Source organism: Protopterus annectens, chromosome 7.part0 (genome assembly GCF_019279795.1).
Source record: "Protopterus annectens isolate FY-2018-M chromosome 7.part0, PAN1.0, whole genome shotgun sequence".
NCBI lineage: Eukaryota > Metazoa > Chordata > Ceratodontiformes > Protopteridae > Protopterus > Protopterus annectens.
Genome location: NC_056739.1, coordinates 1,990,061,162 through 1,990,077,300, shown reverse-complemented (window position 1 = coordinate 1,990,077,300; position 16,139 = coordinate 1,990,061,162). Strand labels below are relative to the sequence as shown.

The following is a 16,139-nucleotide window of genomic DNA, read 5'->3' as shown; positions in this document are numbered from 1 at the left end:
CTCTTGTGGGTAACGTCCCTGAGGCGGTGGCTCAGACGGTTAACGCCCAGGTGTCTACTCTCCATTCCATTGTCAACTCCTCCATGCTGCTCATTTTGTATGCAGCGTTGGGAGCGAGTACGGCAGCAAGCTCAGGAGTCGCCCTTAGAAGGCAAGCCTGGCTGCGCCTTTCTCACTTCGCGGAGGCCTTCAAGTCTTCCTTCACTGACGCCCCCTTTGATGGTTCTTCATTCGGAACCAAAATGAAAGACACCCTCACCAGATGCGAGCAAGAGGGAAAGACCCTGTCTGCCACAGGGGTCCGTTTTTTTCTTCCTTCTAGGCCTTACCCTTAGGCCTAGCGGGGCGGGAAGATGTGGCTCAAGAAATCAGAGGTTTTTCCGTGCTGCACAAGGTGAGTCCCCCTCCAGAGGCAGAAGAGGGGGGGGGTTATTCAGGGAGACGCCGCCCTAGAGGCAGAGGGGGCCCCTGCAACTCGGGAGACCGCGATTCCTTTTGCGGCTGTCCATACTCTCGTTCCTGAGGGAGTGCCCGGCTGTGCTTAAACGGAGCCAGTCGGGGGTCGAATTTTGTTGTATCTGGAAGCCTGGGAAAGCATCACCCAGGACCGATGGGTATTGCGAATAATTTCCGGAGGTTATCTCATTCCGTTTACATCAGACCCCCCCTTCAATCAGGAAAATCCCAGACGTTCCACCCAGTCAAAGGGATCAAGCAGCCTCAGAGGTTTCAAAGCTGCTAGAAAAAGGAGCCATCCAGCGTGTCCCCTCAGACCAAATTGGATTAGGGACTTACTCAAGATTCTTTTTGGTGCTGAAAAGAACAGGGGACTTGAGACCCATATTAGATCTCAGCCGACTGAACAACTATGTACAGAAGTCCAAGTTCCGTATGGTAACACTACAATCGTTTCTCCCATTGTTGGGAGAGGAGATATGGATGTGCTCCATCGATCTCAAGAATGCTTACTACCATGTCAAAATGGACAGGGCATCCAGGAGTCACCTACGCTTCCGGCTGGGAGCCAGTCATTTCCAGTTTCGAGTCCTGCCCTTTGGTCTCACCACAGCCCCCAGGGTGTTCACCAAGTGTATGGCGGTGGTGACTGCTCACTTGAGACGTCAGGAATTCCAAGTGTTTCCGTATCTGGACAACTGGCTCCTTACCGCCCCCACCAGGCATCAACTAGTCCGAACCAGGGACGCTACCATCACTCTGTCAATATTTGGGCATACATCTAAATTGGGAAAAATCTGCGTTGTTGCCCTCACAGCGTATCACCTTTATAGGCGCAGAATTAGACACCATTCAAATGCGAGCATTTTTACCGCAGGAGAAGATCAGAGTCTTACAACAACAGATACACATCCTGATGCCCCTGAGGAAAGCGAAGACAGGATGGGTTCTCCAACTCCTAGGAACCATGGCAGCAGCAATTATGTTGGTCCCTCTAGCGAGATTGCACATGAGACTGCTTCAATGGCTCCTCTTTGTTCAATGGTCCCTCCAGAAATTTCCTCTTTCTCACCCCATTTTGCTCAAGGACAGATGCAAACAGGATCTCAGTTGGTGGCTTTGCACCAACAATTTGGATGTCGGAAGGCACTTCGTTCCACCCATCCCGGTTGCCACAGTGACCACGGACGCCTCCCAGATGGGGTGGGGGGGCATTATCTTGGCAGGACAGTCCAAGGCACGTGGCAAGATCACGAGATACATCTGCATATCAACGTCCTAGAGATGAGAGCAGTGCTACTAGCTTTGCAGGCACTTCAGAGCTTTCTACCTCTGGGGATGATTGCAATACACTCGGACAACATGTCAGTAGTGTGGTGTCTAAACAAGCAAGGGGGGAACCAGGTCTTACCTACTGTGCCGAGAGGCCATGCTAGTGTGGCAGTGGGCAGTAAGTTCTCAAAGGTTTCTGGTGGCAACGCACATTCCGGGGAAGTCCAACGTGATTGCAGACAGGCTAAGCAGAGCTATTCTGATGCCTTACGAGTGGTCCCTGAATTGTCTAGTTGCAGAACGAATCTTCAGCAGATGGGGGTAAGCCTTGCTGTGACCTTTTTGCCAGCCCCCTCAATGCCAAGTGCAGCAGCTACTTCGCGCTGATTCCTCCCACAGGGGGAGTCACCCAGGGATGCTCTAGTTCACGATTGGCCCTCCGGTCTGCTTTATGCTTTCCCTCCTTTTCCCTTGCTGTCGAAGGTGATTCAGAAAGCACAATCCTTGGGAAGCAGAATGATTCTGATTGTTCCACACTGACCTCGTCAAGTCTGGTTCCCTTTTCTTCAACCATATACTGATAAAACAAATAGCCAGCAGCACAATAGCAATCCAACAGACTAAGCGTGTTAACCAATCCAAAGTTTAATAATCCAAGAATAAATGGTAAGTGCTTTCGGCTGTGACACCAGCCTTCTTCAGACATCAATACAACTGATTAAAATCTTTATACAGACATACTAATACTCTATAGCAATTATCCAATAAATTAATATTAAATTAAAACCAATTAATGATTAAAATAATTATTAAAACAAATCTAGTTAGTTGTATGATATAATGTTTACAATTGAATACATAAATAAAATGACTGATATCCTATATATGTATATATACACACTATATATTATGTTTTGTCACAATATTAAATACTATCTGTTATAAGCCTTGAGTTTTAAAATACTAGTAATAGATATTGAATCATTAAGGCCTGGAAACTGTGTGGCATTTAAGAAGACTTGCCACCAGTATTCTTTAGATTCTAATATTGTTTTCCAGGGACCTTTTCTTGGAGATGGAGTTATCTGTTCCAATACTGTGAATTTAAATGAATGTGTGGAATTATGCATCAAGTGTCTGTATAAGGCGTTATTATGCAAACATGTCCTGATTTCATATAAATGTTCGTATATGCGTTGTCGTAGCTTACACTCTGTTTTGCCTATGTAATAGGCTTCACAGCATGAGCATAGCGCTGCATAAACCACAGCAGTTGTTACAATTATATTTGCCTCTTATGTTTATCTGCGTGCCCCTTATGGCCAATTGATCTACTTTTAATATATAGGCACAATAAGCACACATATTACATTTTCTCATAATACCTTTTGTGTGTTGTGAAGTATTGGAATAAATGACTGATGGTTGAACACCTAAATTTTCAGCCAGTTGGGTGTCACTCTTTATAAATGTCCAATTTTTATTCAACAAATTTCTTAGCTCCCAGGAGTCTTGTGTATATGTTGTTATAAATGCTACATTGCTTCGAATATGATTATTGTTCTAAGTATGATTATTGATATTACAAATATTACTCTGAGAGTCATTGGATATTGTGGGTGATGTTGCCTGTGATGTTGCCTGTAAGCCATCTCCCCCATCTGGAGTATATGTACCGTCTATGTTGGTATGTTCTAATAATGGTTTATAAAAACCTGTGCTCCTCTTATGCTTTACCTCATGAAATACACTGTTGACAAACTGTTGTGGATAGTCCCTATTTATAAACATGTTCATAATATAATGGCATTCATCCATGAAATCCTCAACCTCTGAGACCATTCGCGCTACACAAACCAATTGACCCTTAAGAACAGCTTTTTTAACATGTTGTGGATGGTTACTGGTAAAATGCAAAAACTTATTCGAATAGGTTTTCTTCCTAAAAATATTAGCTTTTAGTTTATCTTGCACAATATTTTTCGATAATAGTACATCTAAATAGGAGATACTGTCTGTAGAAATTTCATAGGTAAATTTAAGAAAATCAGTAGAATGACTGATGTATTGTATGAATGTATCAGTGATTTCTGTAGGACCATGCCAAATGAAAAAAGGTCGTCCAGAAATCGACAATACATATCTATGTATTGCATAAATTCTGACTGAAATAGATATTTGAACTCCCATGTGGCCATGATGACATTAGCATAGAGTGTGCCTAGTGGAGAGCCCATTGCTACTCCTTTTATTTGCTTGAAATAATGGCCATCATGATATATATAGTTATTGGTCAACACTAATTCTAATAAATGTGTTCAAGTGTTTATATCATCCTGTGGTATGGGGTCTATTGCAGTGAAAAAATCCATGAACCATGCTAAACCTAATTCGTGAGGTATGCATGTGAATAAATCTTTTACATCTACCGTGATGAATGTGATGTTTCCAACATTTTGTAGTTGCAATCCATTTAATTTTGTTAAGTCCCAGGAGTCACGACAAATATGGTGGAGGTTTCTGATTCTATGTTTAAGCTGAATGTCAATGTATTTAGCTATGAAATATGTTTTTAAGCCACCCGCATCCACTATGGGACGTAAAGGTGGATTTTGTAGATCTTTATGAATTTTGAGTGCCCCAAAAATTATAGGTATTCTCGGATTTTGAACATGCATGTAGATAAAGGCTTCCTTAGTGATTTGTCCTTGCCATAACATTTCCTCCAATCCTTTCTACCTCTGGGGACGATTGCGCACTCGGACAACATGCCAGTAGTGTGGTATCTAAACAAGCAAGGGGGAACCAGGTCTTACCCCCTGTGCCGAGAGGCCATGCAAGTGTGGCAGTGGGCAGTAACTTCCCAAAGGTTTCTGGTGGCAACGCACATTCCGGGGAAGCCCAACATGATTGCAGACAGGCTAAGCAGAGCTATTCTGATGCCTTACGAGTGGTCCCTTAATCGTCTAGTTGCAGAACGAATCTTCAGCAGATGGGGGTCAGCCTTGCTGCGACCTTTTTGCCCAGCCCCCTCATTGCCAAATGCAGCAACTACTTCACGCTGATCCCCCCACAGGAGGAGTCACCCAGGGACGCTCTAGTTCACGATTGGCCCTCCAGTCTGCTTTATGCTTTCCCTCCATTTCCCTTACTGTCAAAGGTGATTCAGAAAGCACAATCCTTGGGAAGCAGAATGATTCTAATTGCTCCACACTGGCCTCGTCAAGTCTGGTTCCCTTTTCTTCAACCATACATTGTGGACACTCCTTGGATTCTGGACCCTCAACCAGATTTACTGACACACATGTCGGGACAGTTCCACCCCTCTCTGATGACCCTCCAGTTGACAGCCTGGCTGCTCCACTTCCATCGTTAGTCAGGCTTCATAAATTTTCACCAGCAGTGGTTCACATTTTATCTTCATCTCATGAGCCATCTACTAGGAAGATTTATTCTAGCAAATGGAAGAGGTTTTCTATTTGGGCGCATACCCAAGGAATTGACCCTTACATAGCTCCAATTGCTTCAGTCTTGGAGTTTTTGTCTATGCTTTTCCATCAGGGTTCCGCATCAGCTACCATCAAAGTTCAATTGGCAGCAATCTCTAATTTTCATGTTGCTAATGAACCTAGTCTCATGGCTCATAGACTCTGCAAGGCTTTCCTGAAGGGTACTCTGTTACTCCTTCCCCCAGTCTCCGAACCTATAATGCCCTGGGATCTCAATTTCGTTCTACAAGCCCTTACTTCACCACCTTTCAAGCCTGCAGCTACCTGTTAATTGAAATTTTTGACCTGGAAAACTGTCTTCTTAACAGCAATCACTTCAGCAAGGCAAGTTTCAGAAATTCAAGCCCTTTCTATCAAACCTCCGTACTTAATCTTCCATAAGGACAGGGTTTCTCTTAGACCAAATCCTTCTTTCCTTCCTAAAGTGGCTTCCGTGTCAAATCTTAATCATTCCATTGAGTTGCCTGTATTCTTTCCTCATTTTTCAAACAAGGCAGAATTTAAATTTCATCAATTGGATGTACACAGACAGTTACGTTTCTATCTGCACCGAACAAGAGAGATCCGGAAGTCTGATCAACTATTTGTCTTCTTTTCGGAAAACAAAATTGGGTCCCCGGTCTCCAAGCTCACCATTTCCAGATGGATATCTAGTTGCATCTCTTTCGCCTACCATGCAGGAGGAAAAGATCTGCCATTTCCGGTCAAAGCTCACTCTACTCGGGCTGTTTCTACATCTACAGCCTATCAGACCAGATTGTCAATGGATGATATATGTGCTGCAGCTACTTGGGCTTCTCCTCACACATTTGTTTCTCATTGCAAATTGGATGTGGTTTCTAGGAGCAGGTCGTCCTTTGGTTCCACAGTTGTATCTTTCAGCTTATCCCGGTTAGGGGTCGCCACAGCAGAACTCCGGTCTGCTAATGTTTGGTAGTGGATTTTTACGTGCCGAGTTACCAGCCCTGATGCACAACCTTCAACGAAGGCATGCCCATTCATGCATGCCTCCACACAGAAGACGCTCTAGCTGAGAATCGAACGCAACAACGTCTATGCTGTGAGGTGAAACGCTACCGCAGCACCACTACCGCAGGGAGTATTTTCCTTTGAGCCACCCTGGATATAGGTGCTAGGGACGCTGTTCCACGGGTAAGAATGTAGGCGAGATAGGACTACATAACATCAAGAAGTTATGTACTCACCATAACGTTTGATGTATGTAGTCCATCTCGCCTCACATTCTTACTTTCCCTCCCACCTTCCCCCTTCCTGGAGGATATAGAGGTTAGGTGTCTTTCTACAGAGTTTCCTTTACTTTAGCTTATTCTTTTTATCTGAATGTTGTGTATGCATGGAGTATGAATGAGTATTGCAGCAAACTAGATCTGGGGATATGGAGCAGTGCACCATGGGATACCTGCTTAGCCCAGCCAAAAGAAGACTTCGAGCTAGAAAAGTTTGGCCGAGTCGGAGCCGATATTCGGCTCGAAACCCACTGGTAAGAATGTGAGGCGAGATGGACTACATACATCTAACGTTATGGTGAGTACATAACTTCTTGTTTTTGCTTTTTGGCCTTTGTTCTGGTGTAACATCTCTTTTTCCCTTCAGTTACAATTTCAGAGAAGCCCTTGTGTTTTAAAAAAATGTTCATCCTGTGGCCAAAAAATTCCGCTTTCCAGTATACATTGTCAGTACGTGCATTGCCTAGGCCTGTCACAACTCGATGCAGACTGTTACATTCATAAGGCTTTTTAACCCTAGGACCATCACAGACTGCAAGAATAAACTTATTCTTAGAGGCTTGCTGCCCTCGTAATCTTCTGCTGCACCAGCATCTTCTGGGGCATAAACCCTTAAGAAGTCTGAAAAGAAAGACTCTAGAAAACACTTTCCGGAGTCTGACTTTATTGGCTCCGAGTGCAGAACCTCCAGCAAAAAATGTCTAAATCTTCAGATCTGAAGATTCAACAAGAAGACACCTCAGATCCAATCTCCACTCTTGGTCTGGATCCTATGACCTCTAGGTTGTCACCCCCCCCCTTCTTGAAGCATTCTCTGAGACACCACCTTTCTAGACCTTCATCCACCGCATCCTTGACTCGCTCTTAAAAAAGTTTGACTGTAGCCAGTGTGAACAGGGTGATGAGGAAATGCCTGTCAACGCAGATACAGTTGGAGGTTCTCCCAACTCTGATGCCGTCAGGTCTGGAGATCTTGGTACATATCTCTCTGTCATATATCTGTCATATCCGAGGGTTCTGGAGTTGTTCACATTGGTTCCGAAGATACTGGTGGTGTCTCTGAGTGGTCTGGCTCCAAGTGCCTTTGAGATAGATGAGTCTCTGAGCCATAGTGACGGCACTAGATCCTAGGTGTTTGAGTCAAATTCAAAGCTGTCATAGTCTTTTCTTCCCCTCGGATCCTCTGCATTAGACAGCTCTGCACCGACTCCTTCTGAGTGCTCTGATGTCAGGGAGAAGGAAGCTTGTTGGCTGTAAGCATGTTATTTCAGAACCTTCGGTTTCCTTCTCTCCTAGGCAGTCGAGATAGTGGAGAGTGCTTTCTCTGTCCCTAGAGCTGTAACTTCTCCATCCTCTTCAGCTATGACCACCCTAGCCCATTCGTCTCTGCATCTTGAGCCTCAAACATCCCAAGCCAACCCGAAGTTAGCTTCCTGTATACCCATCAGCATATACTGTTTTTTTTTTTTGACATTTCTCTGGAGCATCCCACCAAAGAAGTTCCAAGGAAGAAAAAGTGCAAAAGGAAGCACATAGATTTTCCTCAAGTGTCAGTCACTGAAGAATACCGTCTTTGATGAAGGGGAAGGGTCCACAAGATCAGCACCCAAAGATGTCTCATTTAGAGACGTTCTGGAACTACTAAAGCAAAATGGTGGTTGGTCTCCTATCATCTCTTCCCAAGAGGAGTCTGTATTCCTGGAGGCTTTTGGTGCTGTGGCCTGTCTACCTCCTGGATGACTCCACCTGCTGATGAACTTATCGACTTTGGTTTCTCAGCAGGTGTGGAAGGAGCCTGATACGTTTCAACCAATACCCAAGAGACCACCCAAGATTCTGGCACCACCTAAGGACTGAATCCATTGAAGCAAAGAAGTACCGGTTGATGCCATGTTCGTGGCAGCCACCAAGAAGGAATTAGCAGAACAGAGTACCTCTGTCCACCCCAGTAACAGAGAGACTAGGGTGTTTGACAGGTTTAAGTGTGTTTATGCTCCATGACCTTTGCCCTTCTTTCACTGAACTATGTGGCACACTTCACAAGAATTCAGAGAGATTTGATTAAAGAGCTTACCAAATCCCCTTCTGGGACCATATTCTTTGAGGCAGAGCGCTCTTGTCTCGCAGTTGGCTAGCCTTCAATTCATTTCCAGTGTGTCCATGAGGCTTGTCTCTCATGCAGCAGAAGGTAACTCATGGGCACCTGGTTCAGGTGTTTCCATCAGGAGGAATGCTTGGATCTGCTTGTGTGACTTTGCAGAACCCTTCAGAGCTTTCTTCATCAATGCTTGTTTTGATGAAAGTTCCCTATTTAACCCCAAAGTAAAATATGCTGTCGAAGTGAGAGTAGGAAGGTAAAATCCTGTCTGCTGTGGGTATACATTTTTCAACCTCTCAACAAACCTTTTCTAGGCATCAACGAGGAGATTGGAAGATGTGGTTCATGAAATCCCTGGATCCTTTCAGCATCCACATGGAGGTAGTTTCCCCTGAGGTAGAAGGGGAACTCTAATGGAGGATGCCGCCCTTGCAGTAGAGGGGTCTGCAGAACCAAGGATCGAGAGATTCCTTCTCTGACAGATCCTACCAGTGTTTCTGAAAGAAGGCCTGACTGTCCCATCTTTTGTGGCAGTTGGGGGTTGTCTATCCCTGCACCATAGAGCCTACTTAAAAAAATTACAAAAGATTTAGGGGTGCAGAGGATAATATTCAGAAGTTATATCATACCATTTTCCCATCATCTTCCTATAGTACAAAGAATCTCCTCAATGTTCCACCCAGTCAAAGGCAGGTAGCGGCACTAGAAATGCACAAGCTGCTAGAATGAGTCATCCAAGAGGTCTCAACCCCAGATCAAAGAGAGTCTGGAACTTAACTCCGAGATTCTTTTTAGTGTGAAAGAAACGGGACTAGAGACCAATTTTGGATCTCTGCATTCTGAACAGGTCAATTCAGTGCAAGTTCCCGGTGGTCACAGTTCAGTCCGTTGTGCATCCAGAGAAAGTCCATTGTGCATCCAGAGAATTGGATGTGCTCAGTGGATCTTCAGGATATGTATACGATCATATCAAAATGAACAGACATTCCAGGAGATATGTGCCCTTCCGGCTGGACGCAAGTCATTACCAATTCAGAGCTCTGCCCTGTGGTCTCACTGCAGCCTCCAGAGTGTTCACCAGGTGTATGGCAGTAGTTGACAGCTCAATTGAGACTGCAAAGATAGAGTATTTATCTAGATAACTTGCTCATCACCAGTCTGACCACACATCAACTGATAGGCCCAGGAATACATACTCCAGATATGTTCCCATTTGGGTATTTTAGGCACTCGCAACAAATCTCATCTGGAACCAGCTCAGACATTAGGATTCATCAGTGGTACTTTCAACACAATCACCCAAGCAACATCTCTTCCTCTGGCAGGAGTTCAGACTATTCAGTCCCAGGTCAAGAAAATCATCCAAAACTCTTCTGGCTCAGCCCGATTAATCCTTCAAACTTTAGGGTTCATCCTAGTACCATTCTTATGGCATCACATGAGAATACTTCAGTGGACATTAGCCACTCAGTGGTATATTCTTTACCATCCTTTGTCTAGGCAGATAAAGATATCTCAAGCTTGCAAAAAATATCTCCTGTGGTGGATACTGTCAAGTGCAGGTAGATGGTCTCTTTATTCTTCCCCAACCCAAGGCTGTAGTAACCAAAAACACCTGCCAGATTGGGTAGGGGGACATTTCCTTGGAAGGGGAGTCCAAGGTAAATGGCCCATCGAAAAGGCCAGCATGCATATCAGTGTCCTGGAGATGAGAGCTGTCCTCCTAGCATTGCAGGCCTTCCAAGAGTCTATCCCCTCTGGGAGTATTGAAATTCAAACAGATGATATGTCCGTGGTCTGGTACATCAGCAAACAAGTCATCATCATCATCAGTCCCCTTTTTCCCATTTTTCTTCACTGGGTCAGGGTATTGTGTTAACTTTTGCCAACTCTCTTGATTCAGTGCCACACTCCTGCCTGATTGTCGCAGATGTTTCACACAATCCATCCACCTCTTTGCTTGACATCCTCGCTTCCTCTTACCTTCTTCCTCTCTGTTCCAAGTCTTCCTCACCAGATTGCCTTCTGCTTTTATGTACGTATCCAAACCACCGTAATCTGTTCTCCTTTATCTTTTCTGCAATTGGAGATACTTTGGCTTCTGCTATTATGTCCTCATTTCTTCCTTTGTCCCACAGTGTGCATCCTACCACCGTTTTTAGGCACTTAATTTCCATCACCTCTAGCTTCTTCAGCTGATGTTCTTCGTGTTTCACTGTTGCATGCCTTACATTTGGGTTATCTGCTTGCAGTAGCCCTCAGTCGGCCTGATTAACAAAGTCTTGGGTCTTGCATCGGTAGCTGTCTCTTCTTCCATGACATCAGGTCGTCAGGGGTATAAAACATGCAGCCAATGCCATTACATCAGTCTTTCTTGCCATGTGGTGCCCAAAGCAGAAGCAGTTCGCAAGTGCCGGTCTGCAGACTCCTAAAATTTTCGAGTTTCAGAACTGAAGTCTTCAACTAAAGCTAAGTACCCCGTTGGGGAAACTTTTTCTTGCTCCTCACCGATGTCAGTAAAAGTTAATAATTGCATTACTTGTGGAAAGCAAATACCTCACAAAGATTTTCATTCATAGTGTATTCCTTGTCTAGGCCCTGACCATGACGTACCTTGCTGTCGGTTTTGTGCTTTATTTAATCAGTGCACTATCCAACGTCTGTATATTTTTGCCTCTAAATATTTTGGTTCTTGGTTTAATTATCCAGAAATGTCTGTTAGCTGTCCGACTACCGGGATTTCGAAAAAATACAAAGATGAAGACAGACAGGCCGCCCAGGTCCAAAACTGCTGACTAATCTTCTAAGCCAGTTGCCAGTTCACCGGTACTCAGGTGCTTACGCAGCCTCTGATACCCGCTGCTACTGATTCGCAGGCCTCTACTGAGACCCATTCAGAGTCCGGTGTGCCGCATGATGTTTCAACTATGGAACCCGCGGATGTCTCTACCTTGGATGGGTCTGGAGCCGCTGAGTAGGCACCAGCTTCTGAGTGTGTATTCAGGCCTACAGACTTGCTTATTAAACCTACACCTCCATCTTCATTTAGGCCTGAACCATGCCTAAAAAACGACGCCCAGGGAGCATGCTCAGGCCTCTATGCCTAAAAAACAAATGATAAGAATGGCTGAAGATCTTTTAACTCTAATCAGGGGAAGCCAACCTCCCCCTTCTAAGAGACCTAGGACTGAAGTTGTTTATGAATTTTCTGAACAGGATTCTGATTATTCTGATTCTTCTGATGATCTGGATTTGCCCTTATCTACTTATGAGGATTCTGATGCAGAGGACTCTATTCCCTCTGCTTCCCCTCCAGAGAATTTTTCTTTTGGTGAAACCTTACATACTCTAAGGGAGCATTTCCCCTGGGAAAGCCAGGATTTTTCTGATTCAAAAAAGAGGCTTAGGGATTTCTTACTTCTGCCTCAGCATAGGCCTTTAGCTATTCCTCCTGTACTAGACATTGTTGATGATGCTTTTTCGGAGTCTAGTTTGGCCCCTGATTCTTTGCCTCCTGCTCCCAGAAAACTTGACCGATATTACATGGTTCCTGATTCACACAAGTTCCTTTCTAAAAATCCTATTGTGATCCAGGGAGTATTTCACAGGGACCCAAGGGCATTAAGGCTTCTACTGCTAAAAATCCTACCTCTTCTGATAGAGACTCCAGGGCGCTGGATAGATGGGATAAGAAGGTGTACACTTCTGCAACCTTGGCCATTAGGGCTTTAAACTGCCAGTTTCATATGTTAGTGTCAGCAACATGTTGTTGGGTTGCTTAAACAGAAAATGATGTTGATTCCTGACTGTGCGGAAAGTAAAGAATTACAGGATTTAATGCATTCTGCTGAACAGGTTGGAAAACATACTTTGCAGTGTGGATTTGATTCGTTAGAGGCCTCTTGCAGGGCTGCTGTTACTGGGTCTGTGCTTAGAAGGCATGCTTAGCTTAAGGAGCAATCTTTGCCTGTTCATGTTTAAGCAAAATTGTTGGATGCTCCCTTAAATCAGGACTGCCTGTTTAGCAACAAGGCTGAGGAAGTTCTTAGAGATGGAAGATGAAGCTAAATCTATGCAAACTGTTAAAGATTTCTTACAAGTTCAGCCTCCTAGATTTGGTAGGCACTGGCCCTCTGAGAACTGGTCCTTTCCAGCCTCTTCCAGGTCCTCTCAAGTCAAACCCAGACACAGCAGAAACCCCAGGTTTCAGTCCCAGGGGACATACAAGACTAAGCAGTGGGTGGTTTCTGCACCCAAATCAGGGAGTAGTAAGACTCCCCCCTATGGAAAACTATTGCAATGACTTGCTTTTAAAACTTCCAAGCACTTCCCAACTGGATGCCCCTTTAGGTGGAAAGATTGGTCTGCAGGCCAAAAACTGGGAACTCATTACCCAGGACAAATGGGTTTTAACCATAGTGTCCCAAGGATACAGATTTCACTTCCACACCTTACCAACACCAAGCGGGTGGGCAGATCTACACCCAAATCACTGGGCAGAGGCCCAAAATCACATACTCTGTCTCTCTTAAGCATGGGGGCTATTCATTTGGTACCAGAAGAGGAAAAGGGACAATGTTTCTATTCGAGATTTTTTTCTGGTTCCTAGAAAAGGCAATACATGACATCCTATCCTGGACCTTTCTACTCTAAATACCTTCCTGGTGATTCCAAAATTCAAGATGCTGACTCTTCACCATCTGCTTCCTATGCTAGGCAAAGATGCATGGTTGGCAACACTAAACTTAAAGGAAGCATACCTGCACATCCCTATCAGGGAGTCTTGCAGAAGATACCCATGCTTCAAAGCAGGCGACATGCGCTATTCGTTCTCTGCACTGCCCTTTGGCTTATCTGCTGCGCCCAGGGTATTCACAAAGTGCCTAGCTCCAGTCATTGCAGTCTGCAGGCAAAGAAATATTCAGATATATCCATACCTGGACGATTGTCTAATTCAGTCAGAAAGCCAGGACATACTTTTGAATCATCTGGCCTTTGTTCAAAGGGTAGTGACTTGTCTGGGGTACAACATATACGGAAAGAAATCACACCTGGTACCCTGTCAACAAATTATATTCCTGGGAGCAAGCTTGAATGCAGCTTCCCAGATGGCTTTCCTCACGCCATTGAAATGGACTCATTTGACAACCTACTTCAAGTGGCCACAAAAACCCATTTATCTGCAAGGCAAATACTGCAGGCCTTGGGGGTTCATGACCTCCTGCATTCTTCTAATTCCATATGCAAGGCTGCATATGAGGAAACTGTAATGGCATCTCAAAAGCCTATGGTGTCAACATTCAAAGGATCTAGAAGCTATGATTCCTCTCATACCTTGTCTACGCCTAGAGTTCCTTTGGTGAGCAGAGGCTTGCACCAAAACAAGGGACTACCATTCACACTACCTCCTGCCACCCAAACCTTAACAGATGCATCAGACTATGCATGGGGGGACTCACCTGACAGGGAAGTGCATTCAGGGCAAATGGAACCCAAGTCAAATGCACCTACACATAAATCAAAAGGAAATGTTAGCTGTACAGAATGCTCTGACAGCCTTCAAGGACCTCATTCTTCCAGGACAACTAATGGTAAAGACAGACAACACCACGGTCATGTGGTATATAAACAAGCAGGGGGGTACACACACTTACCCCCTTTGCAGACTAGCCATGGCATTGTGAAACACATTCTTGAGCTACCAAGTGAATTTACAACTTCAATTCCTGCCAGGAAAACTAAATACACTGGCAGATGGACTAAGCAGAAACCTCATGGACCCACCTGAGTGGAAACTGGAACAAAGGATTTTCAGCATGTTGGCAAGAAAATGGGGGAGCCCAGATATAGACCTGTTTGTTTCCCCCAGAACCATCAGTTGGACAAATTTTGCACAAGGATTCCCCACAAACTAGCTTGGAAAGTGGATGCTCTATCCTTCAGCTGGAAAAACCTATCAGTTTATGCCTTTCCTCCTCTGCCTCTGCTCTCCCAAGGTACTGCTAAAGATCAAACAGTACAAGCCAAAGACGATTTTAATTGCACCAGACTGGCCATGCCAACACTGGTACCCCCTCCTGCACAGTATGTCATGCTTGGCCCCATGGCACCTGCCTCAGACTCCTTCCCTGTTGTTTCGGTAGGAGAACCAGATTCTGCACCCTCAGCTGCAAACCCTGAACCTAGCAGCCTGGCTAATTACCTAATCTCTTCTTTACCACCCCTCAGTAAATCAGCGCTGGATATCATTTTAGTGGCTAGGAGGCCTAGTACTAGAAAATCTTATGCTGCAAAATGGAAAAGATTTTGTACCTGGAACCAATCTCAAGGGATGAGCGCAGCAGTGCCCAATTTACCTCAGATTCTATAATATTTGACTGAGATACTTCATAAGGGCTTGTCCTATTCCTCCATCAAAATTCATGCCTCAGCCATTTCAGCTCATTATAGCACAGAGCTTCCCCTCTTTTCTCACCCACTGCTCAAGCAGTTCCTCAGAGGGGCCAAAAATTTAAGACCACCGAGGAGAGCACCAACTCCAGCCTGGGACCTTAACTTTGTCTTGGAGAAACTCACTCTTCCTTCTTTCAAGCCAGCTGCTACTGCAGATTTAAAATTCCTTTCCTGGAAAATAGCTTTCCTTTTAGCAATCACTTCTGCAAGAATGGTATCCGAGTTATAGGCCTTTATGGCAGTAGAGCCTTTCATCATCTTTCATGCGGACAGGGTGTCCCTCAGAACCAATCTCTCCTTCATGCCCAAGGTGGTATCCAGTGTGGCTCTTAATCAGTTCATTCATTTGCCTACCTTCTTTTGTAACCCACAGAACAAAGGGGAACGGATACTGCACTCCTTGAATGTGCACAGACAACTTAGATTCTACTTGGACAGGTCTAAACCTCGAAATCCAAACAACTGCTGGTGGCATTTGCTGCAGGGACAGAGGGGAAAGCTGTTTCTAAGCAAACCATTTCAAAATGGGTGGGCCACTGCATTTGTTTCTGCTATAAGCACCATGGAAAACCTATCCCACAGGGCATCAGACCCCATTCGACCAGGGCTGCATCGACAGCCTTTTTCAGAGGCGCCCCTACAAGGGACAATCCTAGAAGCTGCTACCTGGAGTTCTATACGTACTTTCACCAAGCATTATCATTTGCCAATTTTCTCTAAATCCAGAGCTGGTTTTGCCACTGCAGTCTTGCAGGGCATTATAGCTGGTCCTAATTCTATTTAAATTCCTCCTCCCAACCTTAGCTTTGGGAATCTCCCCAAATGTAATGACTGCAACAGTGAAACACGAAGAACATAGTACAGTTGTGTACACTTAACATAAATGTAGATGTTCGAGTGTATTCACTGTTGCAGTCTTAGTTACCCTCCATCCAGCCCCCTTTCATCTTTTGGCTATACCTCTACTCTCACTGTGCTCAAAAAGCTTTTTGGTGTATTTGCTTCTTTGTTGGAGGTATATCCTTGTATTATAGATTTAATTGCTTCCCATTAGGGGGGTACCTGACATCTGGGGCAAGAAAAACTGATATAATGGCGTCAGCT

The 16,139-nt window shown here is 44.7% G+C and overlaps 1 protein-coding gene across 1 annotated transcript in view; it reads left to right on the top strand.

Annotated features, from left to right (window-relative positions):
- The window catches only part of RPN1 (ribophorin I), a 937,203-nt gene that overhangs the window by 395,180 nt on the left and 525,884 nt on the right, over positions 1-16,139 (top strand). The gene's annotated exons all lie outside the window — the stretch shown is intronic.